The sequence below is a fragment of the Ambystoma mexicanum genome, chromosome 1q (assembly GCF_040938575.1).
Source record: "Ambystoma mexicanum isolate Mex_15411 chromosome 1q, UKY_AmexF1_1, whole genome shotgun sequence".
In the NCBI taxonomy this organism is placed as follows: domain Eukaryota; kingdom Metazoa; phylum Chordata; class Amphibia; order Caudata; family Ambystomatidae; genus Ambystoma; species Ambystoma mexicanum.
Genome location: NC_090922.1, coordinates 1,036,094,225 through 1,036,116,159, shown reverse-complemented (window position 1 = coordinate 1,036,116,159; position 21,935 = coordinate 1,036,094,225). Strand labels below are relative to the sequence as shown.

The window sequence follows — 21,935 nt, the reverse complement described above, 5'->3', positions numbered from 1 at the left end:
GGCTGGCCATAAGTGCCAGGGATCTAGATTGTGATGACTTGTTGGCTGGGGGACATGAGTGGGGGCCTGCTGGCAGGTGCCCTGCACTGCTTTGGGGTAGAGGTGCCAGGGGGTAATGCGTTGGCGATCACTAGTGCAAGGTGACATGTGGCTTGGCTGGGGGGCATGCCCATTGTGGATGGGCTGCCTGCGGGACATGACCAGGGGTGCAGGGTAGACCCCTGTGGTGTGGTCTGCCTGCAGGGGCCGTGGAGGGTGTAGAGGGAACACCTGGGAGGATCCACACTGCCAATTCAAATGTAGGACTCCCCTGCACCCCCGAAATACATGTACCCCACTCGCACAGGGCCTATCGCGTGTGAAACTTCACGCGCACCCCAGTACTACACGTACCCTGCTGTAATCGCTCCCGCGCACCACTGAAATACACGTACCCAGCCCATTCGTGTGTGAAACTTCCCGCGCACCCCTGAAATACACGTACCCAGCCCATTCGCGTGTGAAACTTCCCGCGCATCCCTGAAATACACGTATCCAGGCCGATCGCGTGTGAAACTTCCCGCACACCCCTGAAATACACGTACCCAGCCCATTCGCGTGTGTAACTTCCCGCACACCCCTGAAATACACGTACCCAGCCCATTCGCGTGTGAATCTACCTGCGCACCCCTGAAATACACGTACCCAGCCCATTCGAGTGTGAAACTTCCCGCGCATCCCTGAAATACACGTACCCAGGCCGATCGCGTGTGAAACTTCCCGCACACCCCTGAAATACACGTACCCAGCCCATTCGCGTGTGAATCTACCTGCGCACCCCTGAAATACACGTACCCAGGCCAATCACGTGTGAAACTTCCCATGCACCCCTGAAATACACGTACCCAGGCCGATCGCGTGTGAAACTTCCCGTGCACCCCTGAAATACACGTACCCAGCCCATTCGCGTGTGAAACTTCCCGTGCACCCCTGAAATACACGTACCCAGGCGGATTGCGTGTGAAACTTCCCGCGCACCCCTGAAATACACATACCCAGCCCATTTGCGTGTGAAACTTCCTGCACACCCCTGAAATACACGTACCCAGCCCATTCGCGTGTGAAACTACCCGTGCACCCCTGAAATACACGTACCCAGGCCAATCGCGTGTGAAACTTCCCACACACCCCTGAAATACACGTACCCAGGCCGATCGCGTGTGAGACTACCTGCAAACAACAGTTATATATGTACCCCACTCGCACAGACCCTTTTGCGTGTGGAAGTCGCCGCGAAACCCGTAATACACGTTCCCCGCTTGGCGTTTGCTGTTTGGCAGTCCGGTAAACTGGTCCAGGGTTTTGGTTTCTTTGCGCTGGATTGGGGATTTTGATGGCTTTTCCTTGCGCGAGGGCATTCTTGGGGGCGTAACTGGCGCTGCTGCAGGGTCACTGGGTCACTGCGCCACTCTGCACCACGGCTGCTTTTGGAGGCTAAAATCCATGAATACGCTGTGCGCGGAAATCGATTTTAGCGCACGCAGCTGGTGCAGACATTCACACGGGGACACTGTGCGCCAGCCGCATGCGCCACTTTTGTGCGAATGTCTATGAATTACCCTGTTAATGTTTAACTATAATAATTGGTACATATGAAGGACTACTGACATATTCCTCAATTAAACTTAAAGTGAAAGCTAGCTGTCAGCATGGAGGGAAGCAATGTTTGTCTAGTATGATGAAGTATTGATGAGTTGGCCAACAATCCTGTGTCAGTGGCCACGTGCAGTGCCTGCGTGTGCTATGAAAGCAGATGAATTACCCTGTTAATGTTTAACTATAATAATTGGTACATATGAAGGACTACTGACATATTCCTCAATTAAACTTCAAGTGAAAGCTAGCTGTCAGCATGGAGGGAAGCAATGTTTGTCTAGTCTGATGAAGTATTGATGAGTTGGCCAACAATCCTGTGTCATTGGCCACGTGCAGTGCCTGCGTGTGCTATAAAAGCAGTAGCTCCTCCCGTGGTCTTCATCCACAACCACCATGAGGGGAATTATCCTAGCTCTTCTGCTTGGCCTTGTGGGTAAGTTTGCTCCTCTTATCATGAGCTGAGGACTCTGAAAGAGAAAGACCTTCTGTCTATGGCATTGATGTGACGCTCTTTCTAATATGCCTGTTTGCTCTCTTCCCCACAGGCAGCGAACAGTACAACCATGGTAGGTTCAAGTCATGTGGTGTGCATTGTTTGTTGTTCAATTCATAATAAGTGGCTGAAACAAACGTATAACTCTGTATACTTGTGGCATCAGTTAGAGTTTTTCTGTCTTCTTTCAGAACCTGTCTTCCTTGAAAGCAAGACCTACGTTTACAACTACGAGACCTTGATTCTGAATGGACTTCCAGAGAGCGGCCTGGCCAGAGCTGGTGTGAAACTCAACTGCAAGGTGGAGATCAGCGGGTTTGCGCAGACGTATTATCTTCTCAAGGTGAGGAGGCCTTTTACAGAGTACTGATGAGTTGCAATCAGAGACATATGTTCTTGGAAATGTAACTGAAGCAACCTCTGATAAATCTGCGGGGGTGTGGCCTATTAAGTTGCGTTACCAAATGTATAACCCATATGCATTCCTAGACACTTAAACTCTCCTGGTTTGATAATATTTTTACCATAGAAATAGCTCTTACACTTTTTATTCTTGTCCCCAAAAGCATCTTTTATTGAGAAAGTATAAGTACTGAAGACACCACGATCAGATGGTAGACACCAGTAATGTCTTAAGATATAGGGCCATGAAAAAGCAAAGTTATGGATCCATTTTGCATTACCAACATCATCTGAAAAATTTATTCACTTAGTGCTTTATCTGCTAAACTATTTCCCTTAGGGTCACTAAAGGAAACCCCAAAACAGGCCCCACAGAGCAAGGTTTGCATTGCCTACATTAACAGAAATGGTTGTTTTGAAAGCCAAATATCAAGCTTAAAGTATGGCGATAACAACACATAATGTTTGTTATATGTACATCAGGGAGAGTTCTTTTACAATACATACTAAGAAGGCTCTGCATCCTAAGGAATCTTTTGGGCTGGACAATGTTTTATGGTTTCATAGATGTTCTTCCGCTTTCCCACAATGTCCTTGGGCAAGGCAGAGCATGCAGTAGTTACTGGTCCTATTCTACACAGAAGCAGATCCCTGCATGCAACTCAGATCAATGTATTTACCGATCTTGCACACACCCAAAAAGAATAATGTGATGGATCGCAGGGCAATAGGAGTCTATCGTGACATTAAAACAACTTGGAAACATAACAGTCACCAAAATATGCTTTGCAGTGATAACGAATTTCTTTGCAGGCCTCCTTTTCTTGCAATGCAGTACTCTAGTGAGTGCAAATAACTCTCACTTCCACAAAACAGCTTCCTTAATCGCTTCTGGGTCTTTCTACTTCCTTAATAAGAAGCAAGTAATGCCTTCCTGATACCAAAGGATCATAAACCTTGGGGGTCTTGGCAAAGCCGCTTTCCCCTGCAAAAATACCAGGATCATCTCAGGGACTCTCACATGCTGAGAGATATGTGAGAGTCACTGGAACGTCCGACAAATATGATTCCACCACTTTGACCCGCTAGAATTCACAAAACATTTGCTGCGCATGCTCTGTGCAGGTGCAAGTAATATTAAAAACATTGTGCACTGTGCATATAGTAATGCACACATTGCAGCTGCTGGGCCTTAGCTCTAGATGCACACAAATCTGGGCCCTGGATGGGTCATCCCACAGGGAGTGCAATACTGATTGACAAAGGATTGACGTCTTCTGTGTTCACCACTGAGTAGCCACCTTTCCCTGCACCTGGTTTGATGCTTGTGGAGCAAATACTTTGTTTCAGCGTTGTACACCAATGAGCATGAAGCTTGTGAGCATTGGCATAATGTTAAGGTTGACCACCAGAATAGATTGAGTCAGTGAGCATTAATGTTATTCAGATCTATTCACTTGAAATGTGCTTGTAAAATACTAATTCCTGGTACAGGTTACAATATACAGGTGAAGAAAGTGGTCTGTAAGGTTGCCTAGAGCAATGCCAGAAGTTAAGATTATCTCTAAACCTTCCAGCCATCACCCCTTTTGTTTTGCTATAATCACCACGAGTGGGAGGGAATGCCCAAACATGGGTCCCGTGCCTGCTGAGCTTAGAGATCCAAGCTACTCCTCACTGATGAGGCCTAATGAAGCTAGAACATGTCAGGGGATGCTTGTGGTCTCGTGCAGAAGGGATGTGACGGGCAGTGCAGGCTGTAATGCCCTGTTTGGGGTGGGACCAAGCCTGATTTGCATATGGACTTTCCCCTTTTGTAACGGCTTGGCAGGCAAAGAAAGGTGGTCTGGAGGGTTGCACAGAGCAATGCCACAGGTTAAGATTAGTTCTAAACCTTCCAGCCATCACCCCTTTTGTTTTCCTATAGTCACCCGAAGTGGGACGCGTATGCCCAGACGTGGGTCCTGTGCCTGCTTGGTCTAGAGACCCAGGTTTCTCCTCACTGATGAGGCCCAACAAGGCAGAAACATGTTTTCGGATGCTTGTGGTCTCCTGCAGAAGGGATGTTACCAAGCAGTGCAGGCTGGACTGCCCCGTTTGGGGTGGTAAATAAGACTGATTTGCATGTGGTCTTTCCCCTTTTGCAATGGCTTGATAGGCAAAGAGCGATGGTCTGGAGGGTTGCCCAGAGAAATGCCAGAGGTTAAAATTAGTTCTAAACCTTCCAGTCATAACCCCTTTTGTTTTGCTAGAGCCACCCCGAGTGGGACTGGTCTGCCCAGATGTGGGTTTTGTGCCTGCTGTGCCTAAAGACCCAATATACCCTTCACTGATAAGGCACAATGAGGCTGGAACATGTTTGGGGATGCTTGCAGTCTCGTGCAGAAGGGATGTGATGAAGCAGTGCAAGCTGGACTGCCCCTTTTGAGGTGGGACCAAACCTGATTTGCATATAGTCTTTCCCCTTTTGTAATGGCTTGACAGGCGAAGATCGATGGTCTGGAGGGTTGCCCAGAGCAATGCCAGAGGTTAAGATTAGTTCTAAACCTTCCAACCATCACCCCTTTTGTTTTACTACAATATACAGATACTCAAATGTCCTTGGAGAGGTGTATGTGCGTAACATATTCATTCAATGCATGCTGGGGATGGCAAGTTTCTAAAAGTAATAATAGTAATTGTAATACATCCGATTTTTAACAATAAATGGTCACAAAAGAAAACTGTTATTATTACTGTCATTATTACTGTCATTATTATTGATACTTCGAAACAAAATTGCGTTGCCTATCATAAAAATAACACCAAATGATTTGCAAATTTCACTAATCACCATATGACTGTGTATGTGGCATTGTTTCACTGTGTTACATTTTCAAAGGCTGATTATTAATCTACATTTTAATCAGGAGCCAAAAAGGATTTGTATAAAACCACACTTAGCCCATCTTATGCATAGAAAGTACAGTCTGCGGGCAAAGGCTTTGCTGGGTCTAGTGCTGGAGCTGCTGGGTGTGTCTTGATGTGTGCATAAAGAGACGCATAGGGCATCATTACACGGTAGGCGGTAAGGGTTTACAGGTACCAGTAAGGGCACCGGTACTGGTAAACCCTTATCGCCTTACTACAAGGTCCCTTTGCGGGACCCGACCTTAACGGCTGGTGTAGACCAGCCGTTAAAGTAGGGACCCGCAAAGGGACCTTGGTGCTAATTACGGTACCGCAATTTGCTGTACCGTAATTAGCCCCTTCCCCATTACCATTGAGCCCTATGGGGCAAAAATGGGAATGGGGAAGGGCCATGGAGAAAGGGGGAATTATCGTCCCGCCAAACTTGGAATAGGGTGGTAATTCCCCTTTTCTCCATGGTGGTACCGGTATGGTACCGGCAGCAACCATGGTGCTAATAGCACCATAGTTTACCGCCAAGGTTGTAATGAGGGCCAATGTGTAATGAGGCCCCTAGTCATACGTGTTATTAAACTGGTTAACAGATTTACCTTCATGCATTGCCAGTCATATGGCAGATAATTGTTCTGTAAAGAACACTGATAGTAATCAAATTTCATAATCATGTTCTTTTCAACTTTAACTTCAGATCATAGCTCCGGAAATCGAAGGAGTACAATGGCATCTGGCCTAAGTATCCATTCACCCGCTCTTCAAAACTAACCCAGGCACTCGCGGCTCAGCTCAGCAAACCTGTGAAGTTTGAGTAAAGCAATGGGTGCTTTGCAGACTTTTATGCCAAAGACACTGTCTCTGAAACCGTGGTCAACATCCACAGAGGGATCCTGGACTTGCTGCAGGTCACCATGAAGAAGACCCAAAACGTCTATGACCTACAGGAGGTTGGTTATATGTATTAGTAAAAAGATCTATGACATAAACCATCAATTCCTCTGATCCTTTCCTAATAGCAGACTTCCAAGCTCTTGGCACCAATAATAGTGTGCCCCTGCAGGCCTCCTAGCCCCAATCTTTGCACGTTTTCCGCTCTTCTTGATTGTGCAATTGTTTGTGTGAATGATCCATCACACTCACACCTCCATTGCATGCAACAGTTGGGAAATTCTACCTCTGGTGACCTGTTAAAGTTAATGGCTGTAATTATTCTCCATTGATTCCCACAGACTGGCATCACTGGTGTCTGCAAAACCAGGTATGTCATTCAAGAAGACAAGAAAACATATAGAATCATTGTCATCAAATCCCGTGACCTAAACAACTGTCAGGATAAGGTTGAGAAGAACATCGGCATGGCGTATGCTGAGAAATGCAATTCTTGTCAGCAGGTTTGATCACATTAAATGTCGTTCCTGTACAATATTAAACTTTGTTCCATGATCAATAGTGTTAATAATAATGTTGTGTTTGTTTCACCTATAGAAGGCAAAGAACCTAAGGGGACATCAACATACACTTACAAGATGAAGAACAGAGATGCAGGCGCATTGATCACTGAGGCTACTGCGCGACAGGTGTACCAGTACTCACCATTCTATGAGCTATCTGGCGCTTGTGTCATGGAAGCCAGGTAGACAGTTATGGAATTTACTAATCACGTAGATTGCTTTTGAGCTGGCCAATTGCTGATTTCTGTACTCAACCCTACTTCTCTTCTACCACCTGCAGCGCTGCCTCCCCTACCTTAATCCTCCCTCCATTCCAGCAAACCAAGCTATCCCCGCCCCAGAACCATAACAACCACTCTTTTGCTTCCTAGCTAGGTGCCCCCTTTATCAACATCACACAGACAGACATACATACATTTGATAGGTTAGAGACATCATTTAAACTAAATGATGGGCCAAATCTAAAGATCTGAATATTATCTTTATTTACATCTGATGACTCATGATGTTGATATTTTAAAATACCCAGGACCCAAGCATTGACTTCAGATCTAGCAACTGTTTACAGTGAAATGTATAATTGCAATGAGTGCCACATTTGAACCCTATACATTGGATAAGAGGATTGCAATTGTGGGCTTCTGCGGTGGGCTGCTTAGATCACTGTCAATCAGGTTTCAAGAAGGGAGTTGGCACCTCTTTAAACTGTTTTCATACCAAAAAGGCACTATGCATGGTGTGTTTTGATATTTCATCAGCTTTGATTGTGTCAATAGAGCGAAGTTGTGGCATAAGCTTTATTCATTAGGGTGCCCCCCTCATTATTGAGTATCCTGATTGCGTTACATGCTGAAAAGGAGGTGGCATAAGGTTTTATCAACAAGGTACTTATTCAAAATGGATCAGAACCTCCTGCGGCTTGCGCCAGGGATGTGTTCTGGCTCCATTTTTGTTCAATGCTTACATTTGTGATCAAAGAAACGTTTTTGTCCAAGTTCAGACTATCATATTAATTTAGGAAATCTAAGCCTTCAGCATTTAGCATATGCTGACAACATAACTCTGTGTGATATGACGGATTGGGCTCCAAAGATCTTTGACAGCTATAAATAGATATTTAGTAGATCTGGAGATTAAGGTGCATGCCGGTCAATCTGAATGATTAATTAGGAAGCTGCCATGGTATCCCAATAATAAGGTTGAAATCAACTGGTTCCTTGATGGCACAAAATTGGAGGTGGTGGATCACTTTAAGTATTTGTTCGTGATCTTTTATGATAAAACATTGAAAAAGACACCTACTACTTCTTTGCAATCAGCTGCTATTGCGGCAGCCGCACAATTGAGACTTTTGGATAAACACTATGGTTGTTTTTCGATTTCGCCTTTATTATATTATTATTAACAGAAAATTGTGCCAAGCATTTCGTACGGAGCAGAAACCACGGTTTATCCCCCGGATTGGCCTAGAATTGAAGCAATAAATTGGAGGAAAATTGTTAACTCTTCCACAGTGTTTCCCCATGGGCATTAGTAGCAATGAACTTGGTATAATTTCGATACAAGCACATATTAATTGGAACATTCCTGCAACTTTTTACTGAGATGCTATCTCCTCCACCAGAGAGCTTGTTTTCAAACTTGCATGAAGAGTTGACACATAGTAAATATGAGTTGTACAGGTTTGGGGGGACAAATGCGATGCTAAGTTAGTGAATAATTATTCTACGAGAGAGGAGCTGTTAACTCAACCTCTGAAAGTGAAAAAGAAAGTGTTGGAAATGGATTGGATAGCGAACAGAGCCTCAATAATCAGCTGTCATCTATTTTATCATTGTAGGATGACAATCAAATCTTTAATATGGTTCCATTGTGTTTATTAAAACATCCATCACCATCTTTTCGAAATTATGTCTTAACTAGAGGAGTTCTAGGTTCAAGAAATAATATTCCGAGGCTGGAGAGGCTCTGTCAATACTGTTCACTTGACGTTCAGTATTTATATCACCTTCTCACTAACTGCTCTGTTAACTTCTCTGCATATTAAACTCTTGCGTAAATATGTCCATTATGAAGACATTTTAAATACTGAAGCTTTTTGCTATCAAATTTTAAATGCCCAAGAGATTTCATTAAGCATCGCTTTTTTAAGATTCTTAAAGTTGGTTTAAATGAGTAAAATGTGATGAAATATTGTGAATTGTGATGTGTGAAAAGTGTGATGTAAACTGTTGGACACAGTAAATACATAAATGGTTCTATGTGATTTTAACGAATGAAATTACAGAGAATGAATTTACAACAAAACTTTAATAACGAAAATTAGTACACAGCAAGCAAAAGAAAAGAAAAACACTTACCTGTGCTTGGCTGGATCCCGGGCCTTACTGCCTGGTAATCCTGGTCACGCAACGTCGTGCAGCTCGCTCCTATCACTGACAGCCTTTTTGTTTACGGAATGGCCACAGTGGAAAGGGAGAAGGGACTACGTGTAGTGCCTTCTGCCAGTTCCATGGTTGCCATTTTTTTGGTTTATTTTTTTTCAAGTTAACTCAATGGCCGCCATGGAAGGGAAGAAGGGATTACATATAATCCCCTCTCCCCTTCCATGGTGGCCATTTTCTTTGTTTACTATGGCCACCAAGGAAAGAGAAAACGGACTACGTTTTCTATCCTCGGCAGGCATTTTTTTCCAGCTGCTAAACGCAACGCGTCTCGCAGCCGGGGATTAGAAATCACATTAGTACCCCGGTTTAATGGGCCAGGGTACTAATGGCAATAAACCCCTGCGCTCGGCCTGTAACTAAAGGCCTCAGGGGCATTACCTTATGTAGTAATGGCCCGCTGGCTCAGGGCTTATTGCCATAATATAGATTTGTTTTACTTTTTATTGGGGTACCCTCCCAAACCCCTATTTCCCCATGCTTTTAAACCCACCCCAACCACCTCCTCACCTGTTTTAACCCCTTACACCACCCTCATATATATATATTTTTTAAATCGATATTTTTTCATTATTATTGTTTTGTTATTATAGGCATTCTCTGTTTTTGATTCGTCAAAATTACTGGATACCAAATAAATACATAAAGGGGATATCTCCCACAGTATTCCAGCACTTCTGCTGCAGTTGTCAATGTGTATAATGTAAAAAAGTGTGCTTTTGATTGATATTGCAGGCCTTGCTGTTTAGTGGTTTTGAAACCGGTCTCTATGCCACAATTAGTTAATGCATGTGGGTGGTATCTGGCAGGAGGGCGGTAGAGCCCATCCTGTAGGGCAACATTATTAAAGTGTTATGTTTATTACGATTTTATAATTGCTTCAGATGACATGGTCACCCACTATTTTCCCATAACTGGGTTGGAGTTTTTCAATGTAATAAAGACTCTTAGGTCTTGGACAGTCTTGGCAAAACCTGGGGATCTGGACATTCTACACCACAGCTAAATTAACTGTAAAAATGAATAAAATAGGAATTGAAAAGTTCCTGCTCTAGGACCGACTGTGAATGTTCGGCCATCAGATCTTAACCATCCTCGAGAGTACATTGGGTCTCGAGTCCCATGTGTTCCTGCGCAGTGAGGATGGATTCAGCTGCCAGAAGCAAGAGAGAGATATTAAAAGAGACAGGCAGCTCCGACAACGTGTGGCTGAGATTCCCACACTTGTAGAAGAGAACCCAAACCAGGCAGAAAGAACTCGTTTTCAAGCCATATGGTGCCATGAGATCAAAAGAAACCCTACACCCCTCTGGGGACCATGTAGATGATAACCTCACTCAGACCAGTGGTGTCACTTCAACACAGACATCGGGGAAGTGGAAATGACGTCACTTGCCCGTTGATGCACAACACATCACAGTATATGACATATTAAATACTCTTTTAGCCAAATGGTGAGGGGAATAGGTCAACATTTGTAACACAGCTTTCGCAAACCTCTGGGCTGCTGCAACATGATCATACACATGGAACGAAATCAGGCCAGTGCAGATATTAATCAAGCAAACCTGACATGCTTTTGTGAGATTAGTCGTGAGGACGGTTACATCGCGAGAGCAGTAAAGCAGCCCCGTTACGCATCCACGCTCGCTCGCGTATTCACAGACACACCCACGTGCAAACAAACAAACGCGCATGCTCACCCGTTCACCTCACGCGCTCACACACGGCAGAGACACATTTGGCTATGTTATGTGCTAAATGTTATGGACATGTTTGCTCTGCTCCCTTTCAGGCAAGTGCCCACCCTTGTGGAAACTAAAAGCAATCGCGTAAGTGCCCCTCAGGTGGAACTGAAAAACCGGGGCGGCCTCCACTACCGGTTTGCGTCCGAAGTGCTCCAGATGCCAATTCATCTGGTGAAGACCCGCAGCCCTGAAGCACAGGTGCGTAACACTCGATGTAATAATATTTTTGCAGATTGGAAATAGTGTGTGAAGGTGAAAAAGTGTCTTACGACTGCCACAAGACATCAAGATAGTAATGAAATAATGACATTATGATTAAAGACATAATGGTATTGAGTTTGAATGTATTGGTAGTTGGGCTATAGACTACAATAGCTACAGTGCCCAACACATATGCAGACATAATTCACATCAAATCACTCCCCCCTTTAAGATGTTGACCTCTGCCTGGTCGTTCCCTGGAGCTTGGCACTATTGCTCACCAATGATATCGCTATGTTAGTGGTCACGGTTATTATTAACTGCTCAGTTATTTGGCATGTGCATGGCAGCAACCAGCACTCCTTTCCACTTGCTCCCGCAATGCCACGTGGTGCCCTTGTACCTCGTCATCTTTAGAGCCGTCATTTCCAGTCCCTAAATCGAGCTGTCTCCCCTGGACGTCGCATTATAGAGATGGGGCACAGTCTCAATCATGGACCCTAGAACTACGGATCTCGCAAGTTCCCCCTTGACATTGATGGGAAGGCGATCCAATCCCGTTTTTTGTATTTCTTTGAATTCTTGTAATTTTGGCTTTCTTTTTTAAATGTACTACTTCAAGTTGCAGAATCCAAAGAAACAGCCACGGGCAATACCAACACTTTGGGCTGTTGTGTAGGCTTGGGAAAGGCACTTGTCAGGCGGGGCCGTTGTGGTATTGGCTGGCATTGATGGTAGCCGGTGCAAAATGGTGCGAGTACCTGGGCATCTAATAGCAGAGCCTGGCAAATGCCTAATACTTATACACAAGTCAAAACTGTTAGCTTTGCCAGTGCTTTCTTTAATAGGACTTCTTCAGTAGACAAAGATAGTGCTTATAAATCAAGGTCTGAAGGGAGACCTGCTTAAGACACTTTTATTACACCAGTATTAAGTTACAGCTCCAATTAAATCCCAGTGTTCTACCCAAATAACTCCATGAATCAGGGCCTAATTCTTTAACTCTCAGAAGACTGCTTGGAAAAATCATTGGCAGCCAATTTGAGTGCAAAGTTTGTTGATAAGGCTTGATTAAAGCAAGCTGAAAGAGTTCCGATGGGAATGTGTTTTTGGGTGGGGAGTGCAGGAACAGGGTGAGAATGGCCATAGGGCTTAGCATGCCATGGGCAGGCAACGGATGTACAAATAACCAAATAACACCTAGAAGTCGTCTGTTCCTTCTCATATTTCATTTCTCCCTATCTGTAGTTTGTACACTAATGCAATAGTTTCAGCTCATAGGTAGAGTGCAAACCAAAATCAGGGCTCGGTCACTTTCTTCCACATGGGATGGCAAACTTCAGATTGAGAGCTCTGTAACCAATTGCATGATGGAACGGCCATCCTTGTGTTCAAGTGCGCCTCAGTGGATCACATGACCCCCAACACCCACAACCACCGTTCAAAAGGCTGGAACGGAGGTTAAGAGCGCAGCAGCCCAAGTTATCTGCCCAAGCAGAGTGAGGGCCTATACCAAGGTCACCAAGCCATTCCCCCCTGTTTGAGTTCTTGGAACGGGGTTTAATGCTTTTAGCAGCCCGGGATGCCAAAGCGTTAGCACAGGGTGCAAAAAAAAAGTATTTTCATTCATTCAGTGGGACGCCGTGTGCGTCCGGTTGAATGAATTAGCACCGTGTGCTAATATTGATTATTTTATTAAAAAAAGCAAGTTCCAACCACTTTGTGACCCTTCTTCTCTGCTAGGGGTTGTTCCATGACAAATCTCTCCTTTTCCAGAAGGCTATGCGCAGTGCCCATTTCTTCAACCCTCATCCAGAGTGGCACATGAGTAACATGCCTAGGACTTTACCTGACCATCCTAAGATATTTTTTCTTATAACTTCAAAGTGTTCATCACAGCTTCTCCAATGTATACAGACTTTGTTTTATAGGATGTCCCTCCTGAAATAAAATGCCTACTTTAGACTAACATTTAATTTTATGTTTATTGTCCTAGATATCAGAAACCCTGCAGCACTTGGTGCAGAATAACCAGCAACAGGTACACGCAGATGCACCGGCCAAATTCCTGCAGCTCACCCAGATTTTGCGCGCGTCAAGCTATGAAACCATCCAGGCCCTGTGCAAGCAGTTTGCAGATAGACCTCAATACAGGTATGCATTGGTCACAAGGACATAGGCGTATGCTGTCATGATGGACATGTATCTGTGTAACCCTTTGAATGTGGACTGCAGGCGCTGGCTGCGAAACGCAATCTCAATGGCAGGAACGGTTGATGCGCTGAAGGTTATCAAGCAGAAGGTCCACAATGAGGAGCTGAGCCCTAGTGAAGCAGCCCAGGCCATAGCTCTCGCCATCCAATTCACGAAGGCTGATCAGCAGAGCTTGAAAATAGCTGCGGTAAGTATCCCAGAGATCTCTGTTTTCCTTAATTACTGTCTGGAAGTGTGATCCAATCACTCCAGCTTTCTCTAGGTCTGAAGGGTTAAAAGCAGATGCATTGCCATGTTGCATGCCCCGGTTCCATTTTGTAATGTGTAGCATGATTGGAAATATTCCAATCTCAAGATGTTCTCTTCTAATCTTCCAGTATTAAACTGAGGGCCTCGTGTTCAGAGTGAAGAGGAATGAATCCTCTTTTAATAATCTGTAGTGGGTAGGCCCTGCCATACCACATTTGTATGTTGAAATGTCTGCTCATTCAGTGGCCCGAAGCTGCACTACACTTCCATCACTCTGCCCTATTCATCACATAAAGTGTGTTAAAGGTACAGAGCATCCTCCCCATGCATTGATGCCAGTGTCGCATTGATATTAAAGAAGTGGCCCCACAGAATCAAGGGAATGCTCTTTGCAACTAGTGCTTGTGTCGAGAGAGGGCATGTGCCAGAGTTAGCACTACTTTTGTTGGGATTGTGTACTGTGTGCGCCCACTAAAGGGTGTTTTGCGAGCCCAGGAGCCACATTGCTGGACGCCTCCTGAAGATGCTCTGTCTCCCAGAGATAGAACTACCAGTATATAGCCCCCTGTGAGTGAGCCACAGGCTCAGCAGAGACTCCCTGTTGGCAATGGCTCATTCCATAACAGGAATGCCAGTGATTGGCTGTGCAGGGAGCAGCGCCATTGATTCTTAATCTAGTGACGTCTTGGGTCATGTGTCAGTAATTGATGCGCTCCTCTATCTGCAGATATTACAAGGAATGTCAAGGAGGACAGTGGTTGGAATTCGAGTCATCCCCCTAATTTGTCTGTCTAATTGCAGTGTCGCAAATGATAATCATACATTGTTCAGTTGGTAATGAGGTGTTACGTCTTGAGTATGCTACAATAAAGAACATATCTCCGTTGTAACTCTTGCTCTCCCTCCTGCAGGATTTGGTGACTGTTGCGGAACATCAGAAATCCCCCGTGGTGTACAAAGCTGCAGTCCTGGGATACGGGTCCATGGTGAACAAGTACTGCGGGGCGCACTCCTCCTGCCCCGACCCAGCTCTTGCAGTGAGTATGCATAGTCGCGTTATGAATATTACCAGAGACGCTTTCATTTGGACTGGAATGTTGATATTTTTACTCGCCTTCTCACTTCCAATGTCACATTAGGGGCAGCAGTCCAGAGTAGGGCTGTGTTCATTGGTACAATGCTTCAATCCTGATGGTGAACCTTGGGTAGCAGGGAAACAGCCCAGGAACCTAATTCTGAATAGAATTGCCAGAGGGCAACCACATGTGCACAATACTTCATGAAATGAAAATCACTGATTTCATGAAACTTACACATTCATAGGTCACATTCAATAAGACTTGGGTGTCATAAATATGCCTGTACTTCATGCATGGTTCTCATCAGATATTTTGGGTTGATGTGCTTTGCCATATATGTTTCTTTAGGGCTCATTAATCAATGGATACCAGTTTTCACCTGGGTTAAATGCATAAACCTTTTAAGCTGAAAAATACATAGATAATATCAATTATCAATAACGAAACAAAAAAAGATTGAAAAATCTCTTAAAAATAACAACATTATTGTTCTTACCAACTCACTCATCTAATAAAGGTGTATGGGTTAATCAGATTAATATGTCTCTGTTTGTATCAAAGTAGAACTAGAAATAAAAGGGAAGCCTAAATTATGCATGTGTTGACTGGCAAGACTCGACGACTGCAACTTGTTAAACCAAAAGCATTAATAAAGGGTTTCTATTCCTAATATGTGACCATTGAAGGAATCCAAAAGAAATTGTGAATCAATTTAGCTAAATGCTGCATAGCAAGATAGAAAAAGAAATTAAAAAAATGTATAGCTAATTGGCAATCCCAAAGGTGACACTATAGCGTATTACAAGCATTGTGACCATGTTATTACTTACGTACCCAATTAATTCTGAATAATCCTACAAGGATTTAAATAAAATATATCAGTGGTACCTGTTTGGCAGTTGTATGTCCAGTGAAGTGGATCCATTTTAATTGCTGTCCTTTTTTAACTGAAACAAATATTTAGCGATATATATGTGATCCCAATTATAGCTTTCATGCCCCGGTGAGAGTCGAGGGGGAGCACATGGGCTTTAATAGCCTGAGCTTTGGAAGGCCCAAGCTGCAGGCCGATAATAGCCATTTCTGCCCCTCCCCATCACCCCACCGGGGTGTGAAAGCTATTTGCGCCTCTGGATTTACTGGAGTGCAGATTGTTTTTCTTTTTCTTTTGATTGGAGATTAGCTCAGCGAGAGCACATTTCCCGAAAGAGATTTTTTTTTTTTAAATGGCTGCTGCCACTGAAATTGAAAAGGGAATAGGTCCCTTTTTGGGTGACGGCAGCCCTGGAAAGCATGATCCAAAATTGCAGCTGCCATTAGAAAAGGGACTTAGTCCCTTTTCTATTTCAACAGTGGCACCAGACAGGAGGAGCTCAGGGACCGGAGCCCAAGGCTTCGGTCCTGCAGGTAAGTGAGGGATTGAAGGGAAATCGGGTGATTTTGGGGTGGGGGTGTGAATAGGCAACAAGGAGAGGCTCTTGATAAAATCCCCTGATTTTAGAAAAAAAACTGAAAATAATAGCCCCACCCAGGGAAGGGCATTGGGTGGCTCGGACAGCAGGCAGATTGATTGTTCTCGCCTGGTATTCCAGCCACTTATTTAGTTGGCTCATCCTCCCCGGGTGTAAGTAAAGGAATGATCCTTGGAACAAGTACATGATTAGCTGGTAAGATAGCCCAGTGGGTGAAGTGCATGCATTGAGACCTGTTTGTGATCTTTAGGTTGCAGGTTTGAATCCCAGCAAAGCCAGCTCACACTTTCGTTCAGTTAGTGATCTTTGGCTGGGTAATAATAATTGTATGTAAACTGTTCTATGTTCAATGCTTTGGGGAATGTGCTATATGCATAACAAATTATTATTAGCCCTTAATTTAATTAAATCCCAGTAGAATCTGCAAGATGATATGAAAGTCCTGAATGTAGACCCATGTCTCAATATAGCTGAAGCTTTTTAAATCATCAGAAGTGTTTTCTACTCGAAAAAACAAATTCAGACTCGCAGCCATACACTTTACCAAAGCAACTAATGTTGGAATACTCACGGTTTGAGCTTTTTAGTAAATTGGGTCCAATGATTTAAGTTCTCAGACTGTCATGCCTACACCATATGTGGTTAAGACCAGGACCTGCATGCAGGGGCTACACTTGTGATCCAGGGCTTTGTTCATTATATAATCTCCAATACCTGCAATTGCTGCATTTTTTAAAATCTGGTCATGCCATGCTCAAGATTTATGAGCACGTCTAGATCCAGGGAATCACTCCCTACTGCTTTGTTTTCTGTTCAAGCGCTGCATTATATTTTAAAACCAGAGATTGAAGTGGGCGATAACTAACGGGTACAGCATTCCTATAGTCTTTGGTGGGAATGTCACCCATTGTTCCCTTACTGCCAGTGACTTCATCACTGCTCCTGGAAGGCAAGCCAAGGGTACTTTTGTGTTTTGCTGCTTTCTCACTGGGGATGTGTACCTGGACCCTGCTGGGTTGATTTTATATCACATCCTGCTGAGCTCTCTCACGGACACTAGATTGCATGTAGCCTGCTTGGGACACAAAATCCATTCCTAAACTAAACTAAATGAATTCAACCAGAATTCTGCACCTGCAGTGATCAGGTTTGTCTTGCATGATTAAGGTGGAATTGCTGCTGGCACAGCTGTGGATATAGGTAATGGGTGGCTGGGGGTGGGGGTTGATTTCGTTTTTGGCATGTTCTATAAGAGGTGTGGCCGGTGGGTATTATAAATGAGAGGGCATAGAAAGCTGCATGCTGTCAGGGACAATGACTGAATTAATGACATTCATTAAATATGCACGTTTTTTCAATGTGTTTCTTTCAGTCTCGCTAGTACATTCATAAAACCAACGTGTGGGGGGATGGAAGAAAGGCAGGGTCCAGTTATGGGGATTGTATTGGGGGAAGGAAAGGCTGGGTGGGAATGAGAGGGGGCCAGGGGATCGAGGTAACCAAACTGTGAGAAATATAGGTTCACTACTTTTCTTGTAAACCTTGACCGTTGTTTACAATTCATATATTATATAAGTAATCATGTAGATATTTTAACTGAGGTCCACAGGAAGTGAAGCAGTGTCACCAGAACCATGTCAGTGGAAAGAAACTGCTGATGACCACATAGCGCCTGGCTATGTAGGGCGTGTGCTTCAAAGCCACAGAACTGTGAGATGACTTCCACAATCTAAGTTCTGTTTAATGACCCTTCCTCTTGAGTATTCTATTGGGTACAATGGGTGGAATTCTCCTTTTTCTTGGGGGTTGAAGAGTAACTACTTTTAAGACACATGTGGTATGTGTCTTCCGTATGGTTGGATATTTGGGGAAATGCTTGGACAAAAAACAAGGAACAAATGGACGTAACATGCAAAATGCACATGCACTAAATGACAGTCCGTGGTATTACAAATATATTGCAACAGTTTGTAGCACTTCCGCACCTGCCTCGTTGCACCTAAGCAACTGCTGTAGATGAGACGAATGGTCGGTCACATTGCACCGCTAAGGTCAGAGTTCAAAGGGCATACCTATTGCTTTCATCGAATAGACCCCATTGTAGCGGGCAGATGCAGCATGCACTGCCCCATCAGCAGAGACAGAGTCTGCTACAGTGTCACTCAGCGTAGGCTAGAGGAGCTTTCAGTGCTTCACTGCACCCTCCTCCCCCACTTTGCGTTTTCTGAAGGTCTGCAGGACCCACTATGCACGTCTACAAGCTTCTAAGATGCAGGGAAGAAGTCTGCCACTCGATATTCTGAGCCTCTACCAGGGGAGCTCATATAACAACTCTTACTCTTTGTAGGAAACAAGCTTTCATGGGATGCACACTCTGTGTGCACATTCCGTGTAACGGTACGCGTCTTGCATTCCCTACAGTAATGGTATGTATCACGACCTGCACACTTTTCATATTGTGGGACAATACCTTTTGCTGCTTCTTTAAAGGACAGATACATAGGATGATACATTGAGATTGCATTGATGTCTTCCAAAGTTACCGAAAGACATCATTATTGGAGAAACACATGATCAGTACAAGTGTGTTTCTTTTCTAGCCTCTCCATGATCTAGCAGCAGAGGCAGCCAGCAGTGGCCATCAAGATGACATGGCACTGGCCCTGAAGGCCCTTGGGAATGCAGGACAGCCCGCCAGCATCAAGCGCATCCAGAAGTTTCTGCCAGGATTCTCTGCCAGCGCTTTCCAGCTGCCAGTCAGGATCCAGACGGATGCAGTGATGGCCCTGAGGAACATCGCCCAGGAGGACCCGAAGAGGGTAAGTCCCAGCATGGCAAAAGAAGCAATTCCTGCCTTGGAAAATAATGGTTTGGGATTGGCAGATAAGATCCTTTGATGCCCATGTAAATATTTTAAAACCAGAATGTAGCGTTTCGTAGATAGGCTTGATATTGCAATTTGAAATGTTCCTACTAGCAATTTGGGCAAAATGTGATGCCAGGAAAGCGTCAATCATACTAACTGCGCACAAGTATACATTATCCTGAATTGCTTTAGTAAAATGATTGGATTAGTAATTGGCAAAAGATTTGCTAAATTTGCAAGGATTTGACCTCTCTACTAGAAATATGGCAGGATATAGGCAAGAGAAAAACATGTTTCCTATATACATAGAGTGGCAGGCCAACGATTAAGCCAATTAACAAAACCATACAAAGATCACATGGTGGATGAATGTGTTTTTATTGTGCACATGGCTTTAAATAAAAACACTACACATTGGAAATATTTTTAAATGACAATTAATCAAATCACAACCCTACATATTTCCATTAGACACAAACACAGTTAAATGGAGGATGAATTTTGTGCCATGCATTCTATGAGCACAATTCTATTCAATACAATCCCTGGTTCGTAACTGCAATTTCTTTGCAGAGGAAGCGACTGTGGGTGAAAGGAGGCTTGTGCCCAGCCCTCTATGCACATCTTTGTGCTGTAGGACATCCAGGCACTCATGCATGCATTGAGCTCCATAGGGCACCTTGTAGGGTCCAGTGAACAGACCCCCTACATACCTGTGGTCGGTAAGTACATTTGCAGCGATGGACATTAAAGGTAACATCACTGCAAAAACAGCTTTTCCTGTTCCTTCAATGCATCAGGGTGGAAATGGAAAATATAGAGGGTGACGCTCATGCTGGGCATGAGTACTTCCATATTTGTCCAAACAGTGCTGCTATATGTGTGGAAAGATCATTGGGCTTTCATCAGTGCCTGACAAGCCACATGGGAGATTAAGCATGGGGTAAAGAAGTGCAGAACTGGCACAGACCTGAGTTCACCATATTTTCAAATAGAATCTGCTTTGGTCTAGGCAGTCACACCCGCAGCACAGCTAATGGCTGTTGATATTAGAGATTTCTTAGTGTAGTAGTAGCAGTAAGGGACCGTCTTAAAGATATTTATACACAGAAGATCACCTCATTAATTTCCCGTATATATGTCACATTATTAGCAGTAAGGGACAGTCTTAAAGACATTTACACAAAGTGGAGCCATTCATAAGTTTCATATATAGAGGCAACATCATTAGCAACTGGGGACCATCTGAAAGACATGTACACACAGAAGATTCCCACACAGAGACTTAGAATGCTTATGTAGTGTTTCCAAATTAGATCAAAGATTAGAGAAATTAATTTTTCATTTTCTTAATTTTTGTATATGTATTTTTCTTAGATGAAACTAAATTTTCTTCTTTTTTTATTATTATATTCTATTTTGTGTATGTATTTGTGAAAGGTTATATTTATGTAACCATATACAATAAAAAAAAAAAAATTAGTTCACTCTTCATGTCGGTGGATTTGCTCTCCTGTGCTCCATTCATAAAACATCACCACTGATATTTCAACCACAATTGGGGACTTCTATTTGCTAATAGAGACATGTCAGTGCTTTGGTGTTTTCTCTCTTCAGGTCCAGGAGATTCTGCTCCAAGTCTTCATGGACCGTAGAGTTCGCACTGAAGTCCGAATGATGGCCTGTGTGGTCCTGTTTCAAACCAAGCCTCGTCTGGCCCTAGTGACAACCATCGCCAACATTGCATCAAAGGAGAGCAAAGTGGACGTCCAGCTCGCAAGCTTTGTGTTTTCGCAAATGAAGGCCTTGTCCAAAAGTCGCGTCCCAGAGCTCCACCAACTGTAAGTACAAAGCATGTACTAATATGCAGTTATGAATAATGACCATTGATGATTTATTTCTGGATTAATTCATTTATTTGATTAATCTTCGTCCCAAATAGGGCAGCTGCTTGCAGTGTTGCCCTTAAGATCCTCAACCCGGCCCTGGACAGGATGAGCTATCGCTACAGCAAAGCTCTGCATATGGATACTTCCAAATGTGAGTAATGAAGGAGGGTGAAGTGGGGTTAGTCTATTTCAAAGCTAATTGATTCAGTTCTTTCCAGTATTTTCTGTTATATTTAATGAAGCTCTTAAATTTGATTATGCCATTGATGAAAATATTGAAAAAGGAGATTAATAATGGAATTTCGGACTATAAATGTGAAAACAGGAAAAAGTCCAGTGAAAATGTTATGAGTGCCATTAGTACCAATATATTCTTTAATTCATTTAAATTGTAAGAGGCGAACAAATCATGGCAAGACTTCATGGTGGGGTTCTAGGTTTAAAGCCTTTGTACAGTCGCACCTATGCACGTTTCTTAACCAAGAAAGAGGCCTTTTCCTGATATGCACCCTGTCTCTGGGAAAAAGAGAGCGATACTAGTAAGAGTGGACCCCTCCATCCTGAAGACCCTACCTGAAAGACCTGAAGACCCTACTCTTCAAAGAACACCTCATCAATTACTGATCGCTCCACTCAACCCTACTTTTCGCCCTCCACAGCTTCCTATCCCTCCTGCTCCTTCTACCATCCAGGCTCTTCTGCTACCCTGCACTCTACTTGTAACCTCCAGAGAGCCACCCCATGTCCTATTTAGAGAGCTCCATTGCTCCCTAGCTACGTATGAATGTATGCAAGTATCTATATACATAGATTGGAAAACAATTGGGTATTCCCAAAATTGATGCCCCGTCGCAATCACACCAGGACCTACCCAACACCCCTAAACAT

At 43.8% G+C, this 21,935-nt stretch overlaps 1 pseudogene; it reads left to right on the top strand.

Moving 5' to 3' along the window:
- Positions 1–2,028: 2,028 nt before the first annotated feature.
- Positions 2,029–21,935, top strand: part of LOC138540899 (vitellogenin-A2-like) — an 83,143-nt pseudogene continuing 63,236 nt past the window's right edge.